The sequence below is a fragment of the Saccopteryx leptura genome, chromosome 1 (genome assembly GCF_036850995.1).
Source record: "Saccopteryx leptura isolate mSacLep1 chromosome 1, mSacLep1_pri_phased_curated, whole genome shotgun sequence".
In the NCBI taxonomy this organism is placed as follows: domain Eukaryota; kingdom Metazoa; phylum Chordata; class Mammalia; order Chiroptera; family Emballonuridae; genus Saccopteryx; species Saccopteryx leptura.
In genome coordinates this window covers 144,236,028-144,255,063 of record NC_089503.1, presented here as the reverse complement: position 1 = coordinate 144,255,063, position 19,036 = coordinate 144,236,028, and the positions used below count along the sequence as shown (strand labels likewise).

The 19,036-nt window shown below is 44.0% G+C and overlaps 1 protein-coding gene across 2 annotated transcripts in view; it reads right to left on the bottom strand.

Annotated features, from left to right (window-relative positions):
• Nucleotides 1-1,123, bottom strand: part of NAIP (NLR family apoptosis inhibitory protein) — a 40,596-nt gene extending 39,473 nt beyond the window's left edge. For both annotated transcript variants that reach the window (XM_066376627.1, XM_066376636.1), the window contains exon 1: nucleotides 1,077-1,123. The gene's annotated coding sequence lies outside the window, so the exon portion shown is untranslated. The remainder of the gene's footprint in view (nucleotides 1-1,076) is intronic.
• Between the last annotated feature and the right edge of the window lie 17,913 nt (nucleotides 1,124-19,036).

The following is a 19,036-nucleotide window of genomic DNA, read 5'->3' as shown; positions in this document are numbered from 1 at the left end:
ACCAGGCAAACATCAAGGAAGTCTCAGATTCCAAGCCTAGTTCCTGGGGCCTTTCTCAGTTGCACAAGCTGTGTTGCATTTTAGGTAACGAATAACCTAGGTATGAGTAAGATACCTTGGTCTCGGCCCCCCCGGCTGGTTGGCTCAGTGGTAGAGCTTTGGCCTGGCATGCAGGAGTCCCAGGTTCAATTCCCGACCAGGGCACACAGGAGGGGCGCCCATCTGCTTCTCCACCCCTCCCCCTCTCCTTCCTCTCTGTCTCTCTCTTCCCCTCCTGCAGCCAAGGCTCCATTGGAGCAAAGTTGGCCTGGGGGCTGGGGATGGCTCTATGGCCTCTGCCTCAGGCGCTAGAATGGCTCTGGTTGCAACAGAGCAATGCCCCAGTTGGGCAGAGCATCGCCCCCTGGTGGGCATGCTAGGTGGATTCTGGTCGGGCGCATGCGGGAGTCTGTCTGAGTGCATCCCTGTTTCCAACTTCAGTAAAATACACACACACACACACACACACACACACACACACACACACACACACAGAAGATACCTTGGTCTCAGGAAACCATAATCTCGTCTCAGGAAGGGTCTTTTATACCAGTCTGGTCATGTGGCCAACACTAGGCTATGTGAGTCTCAAAATCAGGAAAGCTGATACAGGCTGCCCCCTGGTCTATTGCAGACCCTAGCACAGGACTATATTAATCACTACTTAGTACATTCTGTTTGGATTTGGCCAAGAGTCAGTACCATGGTTTCAGGCCTCCCTGGAGATAAATAAGCATAGGGTTGCAACAGACCAGATGGAGCCAATTTCCCTGGTTTAGTGGTCCATTTTGATAACTGGAGGCCATTTCTGGGGAGGAGAGGAGAGATCTCCGAGACTCTCTCCAAATTTCATGTCCTTTGACTACAAGAGCTAAGAGTGCCAATTGAAGCAACTATGTTGTGGACTTAGGATTTAAACAGAAGTCTGTGTGACTCTAGTGCCTGTCCTCTTGCCTCCAGAAAACAAAAATAAGAGAAATAAGGGGCATAACTTCAGGTATGGAAGAAAAGCCCCTTTGCCAGAGATGGTAACTTACCTACAGGTTTATCCAGAGTCCCATCAAACGGAGGAGAATGAGTGGCCTGAGTACAAATGCTCTGTTTGTCCTTTTATAGGAAGCAGTGAAACAATATTTGAGGAACTTAAACTCAAAAAGAAAGTACAGTTCACTGAGAAAGTTCCAGTAAATGTTCTAAGGTATTAAGTCTAGGGTGCTTAGTCAGGACCCAAAAGGAAAACAAAACCTACCAAGTTACACAACAGGAAGTTGTTTTTGTTTTTATTTTTTAAGCAAGAGACAGAGAGCAGGCAGGCAGGAAGGGAGAGAGATGAGAAGTATCAACTTGTAGTTGCAGCACTTTAGTTGTTCATTGATTGCTTTTCATATGTGCCTTGACTGGGGGGCTCCAGCTGAATCAGTGATGCCTTTGCTCAAGCCAGCGACCATGGGTCATGTCTATGATCCCACGCTCAAGCTGGCGACCTCAGGGTTTTGAACCTTGGTCCTCAGTGTCCCAGGTTGATGCTCTATCCACCTACCTGGTCAGGCAGAAGTATTTTATTCTAAACAGTTATGATTGGTTAATATTTACAGTGCTAGTATAAATCTTATGTCTCTGATTATGATGGTTTCTATTTTTCTAGTATCTTTTAGGATTTTGTCTTTTATCCTTCCAACTCTTAATTTCAGCAATTACAGTTTTAATTCTCCACATTTCTTTCTTGTACTCCGACTGTTCTTTATTTTCATGTTTGTTTGTTTTTTAACCAACACAATCTTTCTGAATTCCTCCCAGGATATATATTGTCAAGTGACAAAACTAAAAACAAGTTAATAACGAGTTTGATGTCTTTGATTCAGGGGAAACAGCCCATGGATGGGGGAGCGTGATCCTCCACAAGCTTTAGTACACTGTTCTGAAGGGGTCTGGGGCAAATGTGAGAAGAGGCAACAGGGCAACAGGGCAGGACGGGCTAGGATGGCGGGGATTCCCTTATAAGGCCACAGTCCTGTCTCCTGGGCGAAGGCAGACTAGCTGAGCTGAGTGGAGGACTGTGCTTGGTGGATGTTATGCTTCCATGACAGGTATCCCATACATGCAGGCTGACTTAGGTTTAGGTTTGTGACTAGGGCCAGGCCAATAGGGTGGTTTCCGTTTTGTGGGTCCCGATAAAATAACTTTATCAATACTAATGTTTAGTCCATCTGTCTCCTAAATTATCTGTTTCCTCCAAGGCTATTCCCTTGTAACATGGTGTTTCTTTATTTATATTATTTTTTTACTTGGTGTTTATTTTTTACATTACCAACAGTCGTCCTTGGTTTTTAATTTACGTTTAAGAATTAGGCCATTGAAAAGCTGATTGGTCAGAATTACAGTTAAAAATTTAAAGTCAGCTGCCCTGTGCAGAGATTTTAAATTAGTGCCTCCATTTTCAGCCCTTCCCATCATTCCTGCCTTCCTTCTGACCTGGTGTTCAGAGTCCCCAGCTGCTCCAGCGTTCTATGCAGGTAAACGTCTCCCACAGGTTATGTGTGTCTTCAGGCTGTGGTTTCCTTTGGCCTGTCTCATTAGGTACTGTTGGAAACTGCACGCGCACAGGGTCCTTGTGGTTTAGATATTTGGGGAACAGAGGTGTGAGGGACTAGCAGTAAGCTGACAGTCTGCCCAGCCCCCACCTCACTTGCTTGATGAAGTTGCTAAAGGCTAAGTTTTTCGCCACACCTTCAGGTCAGCTGTGATGCTGGATTGTTTCTACTTGTCTTATCCCCATGTCCTTTGGAGAGACAGGAAGCAGTTTTCTTTTTACCCTCTGTTTTGTGAAGTTAAGATGTTATGCAGGGTAGAGAGTTTTCTGCACATTGGAGAATTCTTGGGTTGCCTTGAAAATGTGATTTTGTATCAGAGATCTCTTTGATTTGCTAATGACTTTACTCTGCCCTATAAGTAAAGCGGTTTGGGGGTGGAGACTTGCTCTTGAAAGCAAAGGCCTTACAGAGACCTCCCAATCCCATCCTTTTTCTCTTTGAGTTTATTTCTTCATTCTCACTCAGGACCTGGACAATTACTAGCTGCTCTGGTCCACAGCAGGTTACTGTAATGCTGGTGGCCAAGGCCAGGCAGGTTCACATTGGATTCAGGCAGATGGTAGAAAAACTGTGGAGCCAGAAAGGGTTGGGCCAATCTGTTTAATAAAGTCTCACAATGGCAGACAAGCACACAAGCAGGGGAAACTGCCTCTTAACCAAACAAACAGCAAAATGGCCCCTCACAGTGCCCCAGGCAGGCAATCCACGCATCCAGAAACCCCAATCTCTCTTGGGCACAAGCACCCATAGCTTTATACAGGCCATGGACACATGCCTCTGCCAGGTGCTTATGCACTGATCAAGCAAAGTGCTTGCAGCTGGTACCAGCGGGCAAGCCTAACACAGTGGCCTCACATTCTACCCCTTTGGGGTTGCTCACCTCACAATAGGTACATTACATACATTCCAAAAGTGACAGTTACAAAGATGCCCTTCACAATGTCTCCCTGAGCACGCTGCCCAGGGAGTTAACTGTAGGCCCACCTCCAACTCCCCACCCCACGGTGCCAACAAGGCCACCCCTCATAGGTGGGGGCCTGTACAGTCCAGGGCCATGTCCACTGAAACCAAAAACGTCCTTGCTGCATCTCTGCAACTGGGTGAGAGCAGCTTCCTGGTGCAGGAGGGCGCCCACTGGAGCTGCCCCCCCCCCATCAGGGTCTCCCATACTGTCCAAAAGCAGCATGTCCATCCAACAAGGGAGCCGGTGCCCCCCCTGGTTGCAGTCCAAGAGTCAGCCCACGATGGACAGCCCAGCTGTCTGTGCAAGTCACCCAGGTAAAGGTCCATTACAGGCAATGAGGTTCACATAGGAGGTCAGGCCTCCCCCCTCATTCCTTCTGTCCCGGAAGCTCTGAAGACGCCGCCTCAAGAAGGAGCACGTGGCAACAGTGGCCAGCTTCTCCATCTCTGCTCCAGAGAGCATGATGCCACCCACCCCTAAGCCCTACAATCACAGCAAGCCTACCAGGGGCTCAGTAGGTACACTTTGCTGCTGGGTTTTTAACTTCTGGACAACCACTGGCCAAGCTCTGAGCGTGCAGACGGCAGATTTAGCCCGAGCCTCCTCATCCTCAGAAGAAGAGCTGGAAACACCTGCTCCTGCCGACTCAGAGACACTCTGCCAGCACAGCTCTGTCTTCAGCTTCTGCAGCTGCCAGCTCTCGGTCAGAAGCTGAACCTGCAGTTGTTCCTCCAACAACTGCTGCTGCCAACGTTCAACCTCCAGGGCAAACTGCAACTCACGAACCGTTCAGCCTCCTTCTCCAGCGCTCCCTCCAGTTCAAGCTGTTGCAGCTGCTGGGTCTGCAACTCACCCTGGAGCTCTTGACCTTGGGCCACCTCTTGCACAGAGCTCTCAGTTTCCTCTTGTAGGTCTGTAAAAAAACAACCAGCCCACACTCCCCAAAAGGACAGCCATGGGGAGCCATAACAATGACCAGTCCTCTACCCCACCCCTCAAGGGTGGCTGCGGCCCCATACCTATCTGCTCTGAATCCTGCCAACTATGCCAGATGTAATGCCGGTGACCAAGGCCAGGCAGGTTCACATTGGATTTGAGCAGTCGGTAAAAAAACTGCGGAGCTGGAAAGGGTTGGGCCATTCCATTTAGTAAAGTCTCACAACAGTGGACAAACACACAGGCAGGGGAAACCATCTCTCAGGCAAACAAACAGCAAAATGGCCCCTCACAGTGATGAGCAGGCAATCCACGCATCCACAATCCCCCTGAGCACAAGCACTCATAGCCTTATATAGGTCATACACATGTGGCACTGCCATGTGCTCACACACTAATCAAGCAAAGTGTTTGTCGCTGGTAACCCCACAAGCAAGCCTAGCACAGCTGCCCCACAGTTACTACTATTTGGTTTGAGTTTCCAGCTTCCAAAATTTTGTTAAAATATTTTATGTGCTGATAGTCCATTCCTGCTTTCTTAATTATTCTGGGTTTATACTTTTAAAAATCATTTCAATATTGTGTAATTATTACCATAAATAAGAACTAAGTCTGACTAGGCAGTGGCGCAGTGGATAGAGCGTTGGCCTAGAATGCAGAGGACCCAGGTTCAAAACCCCGAGGTCTCTGGCTTGAGCGTGGGCTCACCAGCTTGACGGCGGGATTATAGACATGGCCTCATGGTTGCTGGCTTGAGCCTAAAGGTCACTGGCTTGAGCAAGGGTTCTCTTGTTCTCTCATTCTCCAGAAGAACAAAGAGAAGAATTAATGTTTCTCATCTCTCTCTTCCTGTCTGTCCTTATCTGTTCCTTTCTCTGTCTCTGTCTCTCTCATTAAATAATAATAATAATAATAATAAAATAAAACATTTTTTAAAAAAAGAACTAAAATATATTTAGAGACCATTTCTTGCCACAGTTTCAAACACTTTAGATATATCCATATAAACCCTTTAATAGTCTAAACAAAGTAGGTATTGTTATTTCTATTTTACAGTTAAGGAAACTCAGGTATACAGGGGTTTGGATTGACCAGTGAATCTGGCTACAGAGTCTGCACTTATAACTGCATTATGTGCCATAAACATTAATTTTTTTTTTGATTGAGATTTTAGGGAGACAGAAAGAGGAAGGGAGAGAGTGAGAAGGAACCATTCATTTGTTGTTCCACTTATTTTTTGGTTACTTCCTATATGTGCTCTCACCGCAGGATCAGACCTGCTGCCTTGGTGTTTTGGGATGATGCTCTAACACTGACTGAGCTAACTGACCAGGGCCCATACAGGCTAGATTTTAAGGAACAGCCAACTCAGGTGTCCCATAAATCTCATTCCCTACCATTTGGTATTTAAGTAAATTGCTGAGTTAGCACAGCTTCTTCTTGCTGTTACCAGCAGCCCTGGCATGTGACCTCCTCTCGTGAAGCTCTGGTCCAGCAGGCTATTTGCCCAGTGAAGAAGCAACCATTGTTAAATATTTAACCAGGTGTTCACTAGCCTCTCCTAACTTCTGTATTAACGTGTAATATTAAATGGCCACAGAAGCGCTTTCCATGGTGCATCCAGCCGCAACCTCTCCACACTGCTGACCTTTCTGCATGACAATAAACCTCACTTTTCATCCATTATGTTGTATTTATTGTACCGTTTACATTTTGTTCTTTATACTTTGGATTTTTTAGTATTCTATTTTCTAAATGTTTATTAATGATATATAGGATTCTTTCAAGTCTATTTTTTATACATAAATTTTTATTAATTTTAATGGGGTGACATCAATAAATCAGGGTACATATATTCAAGGAAAACATGTCCAGGTTATCTTGTCATTAAATTATGTTGCATACCCATCACCCAAAGTCAGATTGTCCTCCGTCACCTTCTATCTAGTTTTCTTTGTGCCCCTCCCTCTTCCCCTCTCCCTCCTTCCCTCCCCCCATAACTACCACACTCTTGTTTTTATGTCCCACCAATGTATAAAATCGTGCAGTTCTTGTTTTTTTTTCTGATTTACTTATTTCACTCCGTATAATGTTATCAAGATCCCACCATTTTGTTGTAGATGATCCGATGTCATCATTTCTTATGGCTGAGTAGTATTCCATAGTGTATATGTGCCACATCTTTATCCGGTCTTCTATATATATATATATATACATATATATGTATATATATATATATATATATATATGTATATATATATATATACATATATATATATGTGTGTGTGTTTTTTTACTGTGATTAAAGCCTTTAAGCTAACTCTTAGCCAATACAACAGAATCCATAAAAGAGTAATGTCCTTAACATGTTCACCAAGTCCAAGTTGGCATCATCACCATTCCAAATCCCTGTGAATGCAACCCAACCACAGTTCAGTCTGTTAGGAGCTGTCACAGGGAGCAGGAGTCCAGAAAAAGTCCACATCCAGGAAAAGTCTGCATGGCACTGGAATTGTTGTCACAATTCTATACTTTGCAGCTCACGTCCAAGTCCCAATGACTGCTGCTTCTAGCTGGTAATGATTCAGGTAGACTGGAAAAGCCATCTGCAGCATGTGTGGATATGGAGCTTCTGTTCTCCTCTGCCCGGAGAGTTGATACCAGGGTGCTATTCCCTGGAGCTCTGCGACTGTGGCATGGTAAAGAGAACCTTGGGATACACTAAGCTGGGTGGCAAAGGTAAATTCACAATAGAAGTTGGCAAAGGGGGAGAGAGAGCTCTAAATTAGGAGTAGGTCCCAGCCTGAAATATGAGTGGGGAAGTGAGGTAGGAGTAATAAAGGAAACACTGTATATTAAACAAAGCAGCAGAAAATAGGACTATCAACACCCACAACAGAGATCTTTGAGGGAAGAATAAAAAACCTGACTATTCAGGCAAGACATAGTTAAGTGGCCCTTGTGCAAGTGAGATCAGTTTACCTGCTTCTTGGAAGAAATACCCTAGGCTCGTCCACAGTGTCGTAGATGGGGCCGACGGCCCTGGGCACCTTCAGCCTTCAGTGGCAAACCCCAGCTTTCTGAGCAAGGTTAGGTCATAGGTGGCTGGAGCAGGGCTGGAAGAGACTGAACCCTCCCTTAGAGGAGAGAGGGGGAAGCCTACCCTCCAGTGTCCCTTTTCCTCACAGCAGAGGCGTGTAAGCCTGGCAGGCTTTAGCTCAATGACCTTCCTTTCCACTATTGAAGCAGGACCCAGATGGATTCCTATGAGACTTCTTTGGGGCGTTGGAGCCTTTAAGGGCGTATCCTAAAAGCTGGTAATTCACCTGATCTCTATTGGCTTTTTCTGCTTCTTGGTACCTTAAAGGCCATGCTCAGAAGAGCTCGCTGAGGGGTTTGAGGATCTCCATCTGCCTATATAAACCTGTTCCATATATCTGGAGCTATTTGGAAAAAGACAAAACAGTGTTATTAGCTGGATCAAATAAAAGAAGGTAGAAGTTTGCAGGAGAAGATTTGGCATCTCCTGTTCATCAGCATTCAAAAGAAATTTAAATTTTTTTTTTTTTTTTTTGTATTTTTCTGAAGCTGGAAACGGGGAGAGACAGTCAGACAGACTCCTGCATGCGCCCGACCGGGATCCACCCGGCATACCCACCAGGGGGTGACACTCTGCCCCTCCGGGGCGTTGCTCTGCCTTGACCAGAGCCACTCTAGCGCCTGGGGCAGAGGCCAAGGAGCCATCCCCAGCGCCCGGGGCTATCTTTGCTCCAATGGAGCCTTGGCTGCGGAAGGGGAAGAGAGAGACAGAGAGGAAGGAGCGGGGTGGGGGTGGGGGTGGAGAAGCAAATGGGCGCCTCTCCTATGTGCCCTGGCTGGGAATTGAACCCGGGTCCCCGCACGCCAGGCCGACGCTCTACCGCTGAGCCAACCGTCCAGGGCCAAATTTAAAATTTTTAAAGTAAAAAGCATGATATGGTAGACCCGTAGGAGTTCCAGGATATGACTCCCCTCTTTAAGGTCAATTAAATTTTTTTAATTGACCTTAAAATATTTGCTGGGTACACTTCAATAATACCCTGACTTTAACGATTGTAAGAGATACCCATAATTCGAAAGGTTTGACAAAATACAGTAAATGCTTTTGCTACATATGCAGGAGCATTGTCAGTTTAACCAATTTAGGAAATCCAATAATAGAAAAATGCATACAGACAATGAGCTATATATAACATGCTTAGCAGCCTCTCCTGTTCTGACAGAGGTTACTATAAATCCAGAATAGGTATCCACTGTAACGTGGACATAGGACTGTTTGCCAAATGAAGGTATATGAGTAACATCCATTTGCCAAAGTTGTCCTGGCAGGAGTCCTTGAGGGTTCACTCCAAATGAAGGGACAGATTGTAGTATAGGACCCCTTGGACAGGATTTACCAATCTGCCGTGCTGCTTCCCGAGAAAGTTGAAACTGTTTACACAGGGCTGCAGCGTTCTGGTGGTGAATAGTATGAGACTGAATTGCTTGATCTGTCATGGTTGCTCCAAATAATTTTCTTTTGGGTAGCTTGATCAACAAGGGCATTCCCTTGTGCTAAAGCTCCAGGAGCATGGAGTGAGCTTGAGTATGTCCTATGAAACATGGAGCTCTATGTTGACATACAAGTCTTTGAAGAAGGAGGAACTGCTGAGATAGTTCATCTGCAGTTGTCCCTAAGACAGCAGTCTTTATAGTGGAAACAACCATAAATAAATATTTGCTGTCTGTATATAGATTAAAGGAGGAATACGGCAAATGCTGAAAAGCCATGATAATGGCATATATTTCTAGTCTTTGAGCTGATTATAAGTTGACTGTTTCAGTATAAAGTTGTCCATTGATTTGCAAAAGCGATTTGCCATTTAGTGGAAGTTTCCCAAAGCCATTGTTGTTGATCCTTTGAAAAAAGGAACAACAATAATTTTGAGGCTCAAAACCTATAAGCTGTAAGGGTCGCCTATGCCCCTTGATAATCAAGGAGGCGACAAGATCAAAATATGGAAGTATATTCCATGAGCTATTGATGGTTCAATGTGCCCAAGCTGTAGCTGCTCTTGTACCAATCGAGCAGCTGCCCTAAGTTTCTCCTGAGAAAGGGGCCATTGGCTTCTAGTCTATTTTTAATGATTACAAATCCTCAAATTTTCTAAGTAGATGTTTGTATTATCTGAATATTATGACAGTTTTGTCTTTTACAGGCATTTCATTTTCTGGTCTTGTTACATTGATTATATCCTTTAATATAATTTTGCTCAATAAAGAGATAATAGATATCCTATCTTACTCTTGACTTTGGTAGAAATTCTTCTGAAGGTAAACCACTAAGTATGGTGTTTGTTGTAGATTTTTAGTGGATAGCTATTACCAGTTGAAAGAACTTCCCCTTTATTCCTAGTGGGACACCAAAAACATCTGCACATCCTTAATTAGAAAAAGATCAAAATGTCACCTCTATATGGCAGGAAAGGGGACAAAATCCCCAAAGGAAGGGAATTAAAATACTGAGTAGCCAAAAGCAAGGACACAAACACATACATACCTTGTGGGAGCATAAATGCTGCGATGTTTTGAAAAAACAGCTGGGCAGCATCACGTAGTTAAGTATGCATTTGCTGTTTAACCTAGCCAAGGCTTTCCTACATATGAAAAAATGAAAACACAGGAGATTCCAAGATGGCGACAGAGTAGGTGGACATTACAACTGCTACTTCCCAGGACCAAATTGGAGTCACAACTAAATTTAAGGACAATCATCTTGAAAAACCAAATTTGGACTAAATAAAGAGGGGTACATAACCAAAGAGTCACAGAAGGCACAACGAGACTGGTAGGAAGAGCAGAGACGGGGAAAGGGCTGCCCTGCTCCCAGGAGGGACTCTCACTGCGGGAAGTTCATGCTGAGAGGGGAGGGTCCTCAGTCCCAGGTTGTGCCCCAGCCTAGAGCCCCAGAGCCTAGAAGAGGCACCCACACAGCATTTGGTGGTAAAAAAGAGCCGAGGTTTCTGTCTGCGAGAAAGAGGAGCTGTCAGAGATGCAGGCTCTCTCTCGAAGGCCAGCACACTTACCTGGGGTTTCCAGCAGAGGGAGGGCTGAGAGGTCTAGGGCTGCATGAGAGTGTGAAGTTGGTGGTCCAGGGAGAGATACTGTGGGCGATGGCGACCAGAACCCCTGTGCTGAGTCATTCTCCAATACCACAGTTGCCATCTTTTTTGGGTGGCATCAGCCAAGGGGAAAGCAACTGCCCCACCCTCGGGAATCCCTCTTGCTCCACCCTATGGAGACTGGGCCACTCTAAGATAGCCAGGAAGCAGAGGGTATGTCAATGACTCAGTTTTCTGCATTGAGGCTGGAGCTCCCCATCACCTGCCCAACCCCCACATACTCCTGAGCCTATAACTGGTGCTTCTGCCTCATGGGAGACTCAGTAGAAACTGTCCAGACTGTGGGGAGACCACACCTCTGGGTTTCAGAGGCCACGCCCACCAGACTCCTGGTGGCCACGCCTTACTGAAATCTGTGGGAAAAGTCTGGACAGACTGACACCTGGGGCCAAGGACAGAGCCACACCCACCACCCTTCCTAATCCCTGAATTGCCCCAGGCTCTAGATCAGGCGTGGCCAACAGTTTTTGTCCCCAGGCCAGATTAGAAAGAAAACTTTTTTCACAGGCTAGACGAAATATTAAAATTAAAAAATGTTAAATACAAAAACAATTCATTTAAATAAAGAGAATTTTATTATGTAATTTGTTTATGAATAAATGTGAGTAAAAATTTTTTTAATAAAAATATATTTTAATAAAAATATAATTACATACCATATAAATATCCAAACTGTATTGCAATCAATCAAAAGAATGTTTAATTAATAGAATGAGCTTCAAGGGGTTATATCACAAAAAAAACAATTACTTTGTTTTACAAACATCCTGGACATGTTTTCAGTTATCAACTGCAGCTATTGTCTATGCTACAATGCCACTTGATCATAAAAATAACTAATTGTTTAACCTTGGGTGCACACTGGCAAACTCCGCCTGAAAGAATGTGGGTTTCACATGGCTGCTAAACGTCAAACAGTTCATATTGAGTACAGATGACTACAAAAGTTGTAAATCTTTATAATGGAATTATTTTTAAAAAGAAAAAAGTGCCTGACCTGTGGTGGCACAGTGGATAAAGCATCAACCTGGAAATGCTGAGGTCGCCAGTTCAAAACCCTGGGCTTGCCTGGTCAAGGCACATATGGGAGTTGATGCTTCCAGCTCCTCCCCCCTCTCTCTTTGTCTCTCCTCTCTCTCTCTCTCTCTCTCTCTCTCTCTCTCTCTGTCTCTCCCTCTCCTCTCTAAAATGAATAAATAAAAAAATTAAAAAAAAAATAAAAAGAAAAAAGTATCGCGAATCCATTCAACTAATTATTAGAAGTTAACCCTAGATTAGTCACACGCGGAATTCTCTTCCGTGTATCACTATCTCCTTAAATATCTCGATTTCCAGCCCTGGCCCATTGGCTCAGTGGTAGAGCATTGGCCTGGCATGCAGGAGTACCGGGTTTGATTCCCGGCCAGGGCACACAGGAGAAGTGTCCATCTGCTTCTCCACTCCTCCCCCTCTCCTTCCTCTGTCTCTCTCTTCCCCTCCCCCAGCCAGGGCTCCATTGGAGCAAAGTTGGCCTGGGCGCTGAGGATGGCTCTGTGGCCTCTGCCTCAGGCGCTAGAATGGCTCTGGTTGCAACAGAGCAACGCCCCAGATGGGCAGAGCATCGCCCCCTGGTGGGCGTGCCAGGTGGATCCCGGTCGGGCGCATGCGGGAGTCTGTCTGACTGCCTCCCCATTTCCAACTTAAGAAAAATACAAAAAAAAAAAAAAAAGAATTAAAAAATTCTCGATTTCCAATAATCAAAGACACTTCCGCTTCTGAATAGCTGAGATTTTAAAGTAGCAGAGAATATTAAAAATTTAATCGCGGGCTGCATAGACTCATTACGCGGGCCGTATGTTGGCCATGCCTGCTCTAGACTCTATCAGAAGTTTTATTTCAGTGGCTGAGCCCATCAAGCAGCCAGCAGACAGCGGTAGTAGGAGGCACATCTCAAGAAACCTTGACCATTTGCTGACTTGCCCCCAGGCCCAGTGTGGGTAAAAGCCAGCCTAGGTGTGTGGCTTGGTATTTCCATGTGCACCTAGGCCCAACAGAGGCAGAAACAAACTCTGCTTTGCTTGTAGCCCCAAGAAGATTGCTGAAGGCCAGTCATGGGAAGTGTCTTGCACTAGTTTGCACCACATTCCTTCCAGGGAGGTCCAAGACTGGCACATCCAGTGGCCAGCATTGGAGAGCACTGGAGCAGGACCCAACAACCCATGCTGGTGTCATGTCTGAAGGGAGGGCTTGTCAGACAACGAGCCCAGAGAGGTGAGTTCCGCGTTCTGTGTCAGCATCTGCATAGTGGCTCACATACACATTGGACAGGGCAGAACTTCACAGTCAGCCAGCCCGGGTTCTGGATATCCTGCCCTGCTGGACTAGGTTCCATGAGAGGAAGGGAGAGAGGCTTGGAACATGGACATTCAAGCTGTGGGTTCTCTGGAGCCTATTTTTGGGAACAACCAGGGGCTTGGTCACTTTCTGGGGGGGGGGCACAGTAAGCCCCAGGGGAGGACTCGCTTGGTCTTCCTCCCTGACACCAAGGGCTCCCCAGCTGAAAGAATTTCTAAAGGAACTTCAGTGGCCCCACACAATCTAAACCTGCTGCTCATCTCACTGGAGAGAAACAGAATCGGAGTACCCAGCAGTGTCTGAGGGATTAGGCTCTGGAATACGGGCCACTTTCCCCACACTGAGCTCCACTGAAGTAGGGGGTCCCACTAACGTTGTATTCACAACCTCAGCTGCCCTAACCCACCAAGCCTGCAACCTGTACAGGGGTTGGTGGGGTGAGGCTAGTCTGAGCCCACACTAAAGTCTTTCTACTGAAGACTCTGTGAGGAGACCAGGCAGCTATAAAAGGAGGTGGAGGCAAATATTACGAAGCTTGAGCCCTTTTATGGAGCTGCTGTCAGCAATAAGTAGGAGGAAGCTGATCCTTATACATAGGTTGGCCCCTCCCACACACACCCAGGCACAGAAAACGCAGACACAAACAGCAAATAGAGCAGTAGCTGCAGATAGGTAGCACATGGCAGATTATAAACAATGGCTGATACCAACCTATAACTGAACCCCACCCAGGAGGACCCAGAACCAACACAACTAGTAGTGGGTGACAGACCACACCAATGCTAGACTCAGCTAGCTACACAAGTGCCCAAGGGTGGCACCAGACACTGCAGAGAAAACTTGTATATATGTTGTCTACAAGAGACCTACCTCAGAATAAAAGATGCACATAGAATGAAAGTGAAGGGATAGAAAAAGAAATTCATGCAAATGAAAATGAAAATGAAAAAAATCTGGGGTAGCAACATATATTTCACAAAATAGTCTTTAAAACAAAGGCTATTAGTAAGGAACAAAGAAGGTCACTACATAATGACAAAGGGAGCAATCCAGTAAGAGGATAAACCATGGTAAATATTTATGCACCTAATATAGGAGCACCTAAATATATAAAGCAGATTTTGATGGATATAAAGGGCAAGATTGACAGAAATACTGTAATAGTAGGGGATTTTTATATCCCACTAACATCAATGGATAGATCTCCAGACAGAAAATCAACAAGGAAACAGCAGCCTTAAAAGATACACTAGATCAACTGGATTTAATTGATATCTTCAGAACATTTCACCACAAAGCAGCAGAATATACTTTCTTTTCAAATGCTCATGGTACATTTTCTAGGATAGACCACATCTTAGGACACAAAACAAGTCTCAATAAATTTAAGAAGACTGAAATCATATCAACCATCTTCTCAGATCACAATGTCATAAAACTAGAAATCAACTACAATAGAAAAACTGAAAAACATTCAAATAGTTGGAGGCTAAATAGCATGTTATTAAATAATGAATCGGTTAAAAATGAGATCAAGGAAGAAACCAAAAATTTTCTTTTTTTTTTTTTTTTTTTATAATTTTTTTATTTATTTATTCATTTTAGAGAGGAGAGAGAAAGGGAGAGAGAGACAGAGAGAGAGAGACAGAGAGAGAGAGAGAGACAGGGGGGAGGAGCTGGAAGCATCAACTCCCATATGTGCCTTGACCAGGCAAGCCCAGGGTTTCGAACCGGCGACCTCAGCATTTCCAGGTCGATGCTTTATCCACTGCACCACCACAGGTCAGGCCAAAAATTTTCTTGAAACAAATGAAATTTATATACAACAACCCCAAACCTATGGAACACAGCAAGAGCAGTCCTGAGAGGGAAGTTCATAGCATTACAGGCATACCTCAAGAAACAGCTCAAATAAACAATCTAACCCTATACCTAAAAGAACTAGAAAAAAAACACAAATGAAGCCCAAAGGAAGTAGAAGGAAAGAAATAATAAAGATCAGAGGGAAAATAAATGACATAGTCTAAAAAAATAACAAAATAGCAACAAAACCAAGAGCTGGTTCTTTGAAAGGGTAACTAAGATTGACGACCCTTTCACCAAACTCATCAAGAAAAAAAGAGAGGACCCAAGTAAATAAAATTATGGCACAGTGGATAGAGCATCAGCCTGGGATGTTGAGGACACAGGTTCCAAGCCCTGAGGCCATTGGCTTGAGTGCGGGCTCATCTGGCTTGAAGTCCAAGGTTGCTGGCTTGAGTCCAAGATTGATGGCTTGAGCAAGGGGTCACTGGCTCAGCTGGAGCCCCTGCCCCCCCTTCAAGGCACATATGAGAAAGCAATCAATGAACAACTAAGGTGCTACAATGAAGAATTTATGCTTCTCATCTCTCTCCCTTCCATCTGCCCTCCACTTAAGAAAAAAAGAAAAGAAATGAAAGAGGAGTAGTAACAACTGACATCACAGAAATAAAAAGGATTGTAAGAAAATACTATGAAGATCTATATCCCCCCAAAATTGGACAACATAAACAAAATGGATAAATTCATAGAAACATATAATCTTCCAAAACTGAATGTAGAAGAGTCAGAAAACCTGAGCAGATGGATAACAACAAATAAAATTGAGACTCATCAAAAAACTCCCAGCAAACAAAAGTCCTAGTCTGGATGGCTTCACTGGTGAATTTTACCATTCAAAGAAGAACTAACACCTATCCTTTTCAAACTATTCCAAAATATTCAAGAGGAGGAAAGACTTTCAAGCTCATCTTAAAAAAGGCATGCATTATCCTAATCCCCAAATCAGGTAAAGACACTACAAAGAAAGAAAACAATAGGCTAATTCCCTAATAAACATAGATGCTAAAATTCTCAACAAAATATTAGCAAACCAGATCCAGCAATACATTAAAGAGATCATACATCATGATCAAGTGGGATTTATTCTGGGAATACAAGGCTGGTACAATATTCTCAAATCAATAAATGTGATTCATCACAAACAAATGAAGAATAAAAATCATATGATCATATCAATAGACACAGGAAAAGCATTTGATAAAATCCAGCACCCATTTATGATCAAAACTCTCAGCAAAGTAGGAATACAGAGAACATACCTCATCATAATAAAGATTATAAAGGACAAACCGACAGCCAACATTATACTCAATGGACAAAAATTAAAAGCAATCTCAAGATCAGGAACAAAACAGGGCTGTCTCCTTTCACCCCTCTTATTCAACATAGTTCCAGAAGTCCTAGCCACAGCAATCAGACAAGAAAAAGAAATAAAAGGCATCCAAATTGGAAAATACATAAAATTGTTATTACCTGTTGATGACATAATACTGTACATAGAAAACCCAAAAGTCTCATCCAAAGAACTTCTAGACCTGACAAATGAATTCAGCAAAGTGGCAGAATATAGAATTAATATTCAGAAATCAGTGGCATTTTAAAAAATTTTTATTTATTATTTTTTTTACAGGGACAGAGAGAGAGTCAGAGAGAGGGATAGATAGGGACAGACAGACAGGAACAGAGAGAGATGAGAAGCATCAATCATCAGTTTTTCGTTGGGACTCCTTAGTTGTTCATTGATTGCTTTCTCATATGTGCCTTAACTATGGGCCTTCAGCAGACCGAGTAACCCCTTGCTCGAGCCAGCGACCTTGGGTCCAAGCTGGTGAGCTTTTTTTGGCTCAAGCCAGATGAGCCCGCGCTCAAGCTGGCAACCTCGGGGTCTCGAACCTGGGTCCTTCCTCATCCCAGTCCGACGCTCTATTCACTGCGCCACCACCTGGTCAGGCTCAGTGGCATTTTTATACACCAACAATACACTGTCAGAAGAAGACATTAGGAAGCAATCCCCTTCACTATTGCAACAACAACAAAATAATTAAGTTTCTAGGAATAAATTTAACCAAGGAGGTAAAAGACTAGTACTCGGAAAACTATAAGACATTGAAAAAGTATTTGAGGAAGATAAAAACAAGTAGAAGCATATAACGTGTTCATGGATAGGAAGAATTAACATCATTAAAATATCCTTACTATCCGCCCTGGCCAGTTGGCTCAGTGGTAGAGCGTCGGCCTGGTGTGCAGGAGTCCCGGGTTCAATTCCCGGCCAGGGCACACAGGAGAAGCGCCCATCTGCTTCTCCACCCCTCCCCCTCTCCTTCCTCTCTGTCTCTCTCTTCCCCTCCCACAGCCAAGGCTCCATTGGAGCAAAGTTGGCCTGGCTCCATGGCCTCTGCCTCAGGTGCTAGAATGGCTCTGCTTGCAACAGAGCAATGCCCCAGAGGGGCAGAGCATCACTCCCTGGTGGGCATGCCGGGTGGATCCCGGTCGGGCACGTGCGGGAGTCTGTCTGACTGCCTCCCCGTTTCCAACTTCAGAAAAATACAAAAAAAAAAAAAATCCTTACTATCCAAAGCAATCTAATGATTCGGTGCAATTCCTATTAAAATACCAATGGCATATTTCACAGATCTAGGACATATATCCCAATAATTTATATGGAACCAAAAAAGAACCCAAATAGCCTCAGCAATGTTGAAAATGAAGAATAAAGTGGGAGGTATCACACTTCCTGATATCAAGTTATACTATAAGGCCATTGTAATCAAAACAGCTTGGTACTGGCATAAGTACAGGCATACAGATCAATGGAACAGAAAAAGGAACCCAGAAATAAACCCACACCTTTATGATCAACTGATATTTGACAAAGGAAGTAAGAGCATGTAATGGAGTAAAGACAGTCTCTTTAGTAAATGGTGTTGGGATTACTGGACAGGTATATGCAAAAAAAAAAAAAAAAAAAGGAACTAGACTACTAACTTACACCATTCACAAAAACAAACTCAAAATGGATAAAAGACTTAAATGTAAGTCGCGAAACCATAAAAATCTTGGGAGAAAACATAGGCAGTATACTCTCCAATATTTCTCGTAGCAATGTTTTTGCCAATATATCTCCAAGGGGAAGTGAAATAAAGGACAAAATAAACAAATACGACTATATCAAACTAAAAAGCTTTTGCACAGCAAAAGACGCTATTAACAAAATACAAAGACAATCCACCCAATGGGAGAACATAGTCACTAATATGTCTGATAAAGGGTTATTAACCAAAATTTATGAAGAACTTCAAAACTCAACACCAGAAAGGTTAACAATCAAATTAAAAAATGGGCAAAAGGCCTGACCAGGTGGTGGCGCAGTGGATAGAGCGTCGGACTGGGATGCGGAAGGACCCAGGTTCGAGACCCCGAGGTCGCCAGCTTGAGCGCGGGCTCATCTGGCTTGAGCAAAGAGCTCACCAGCTTAGACCCTAGGTCGCTGGCTCCAGCAGGGGGTTACTCGGTCTGCTGAAGGCCCGCAGTCAAGGCACATGTGAGAAAGCAATCAATGAACAACTAAGAAGTTGCAACGCGCAACAAGAAACTGATGATTGATGCTTCTCATCTCTCTCCGTTCCTGTCTGTCCCTGTCTATCTCTGCCTATGTAAAAAAAAATATATATATTAAAAAAAAAAAAAGGGCAAAGGACCTGAATAGACATTTCTCCAAAGAGGACATACAGATGGCCAACAGGCATATGAAAAAATGCTCAACACATCACTAATCATCAGAGAAATGCAAATTATAACCACAATGCGATACCACCTCACACCCATCAGAATGGCACTCACTAACAAATCAACAAAGAACAAGTGCTGGTGAGGGTGTGGAGAAAAGGGAACACTCCTGCACTGCTGGTAGAAATGCAGATTCATGTAGTCACTGTGGAAACAGTTTGACATTTCCTCCAAAAATTAAAAATGTAACTGCCTTATGACCCAACTATCCCACTACTAGGAATATATCCTAAAAATGTGAAAGAAAATATGCATCCCCATGTTCCTTGCAAAAAAAGCTGTGATACATTTACACAATGGAATACTAGGCAGCTGTGAAAAGG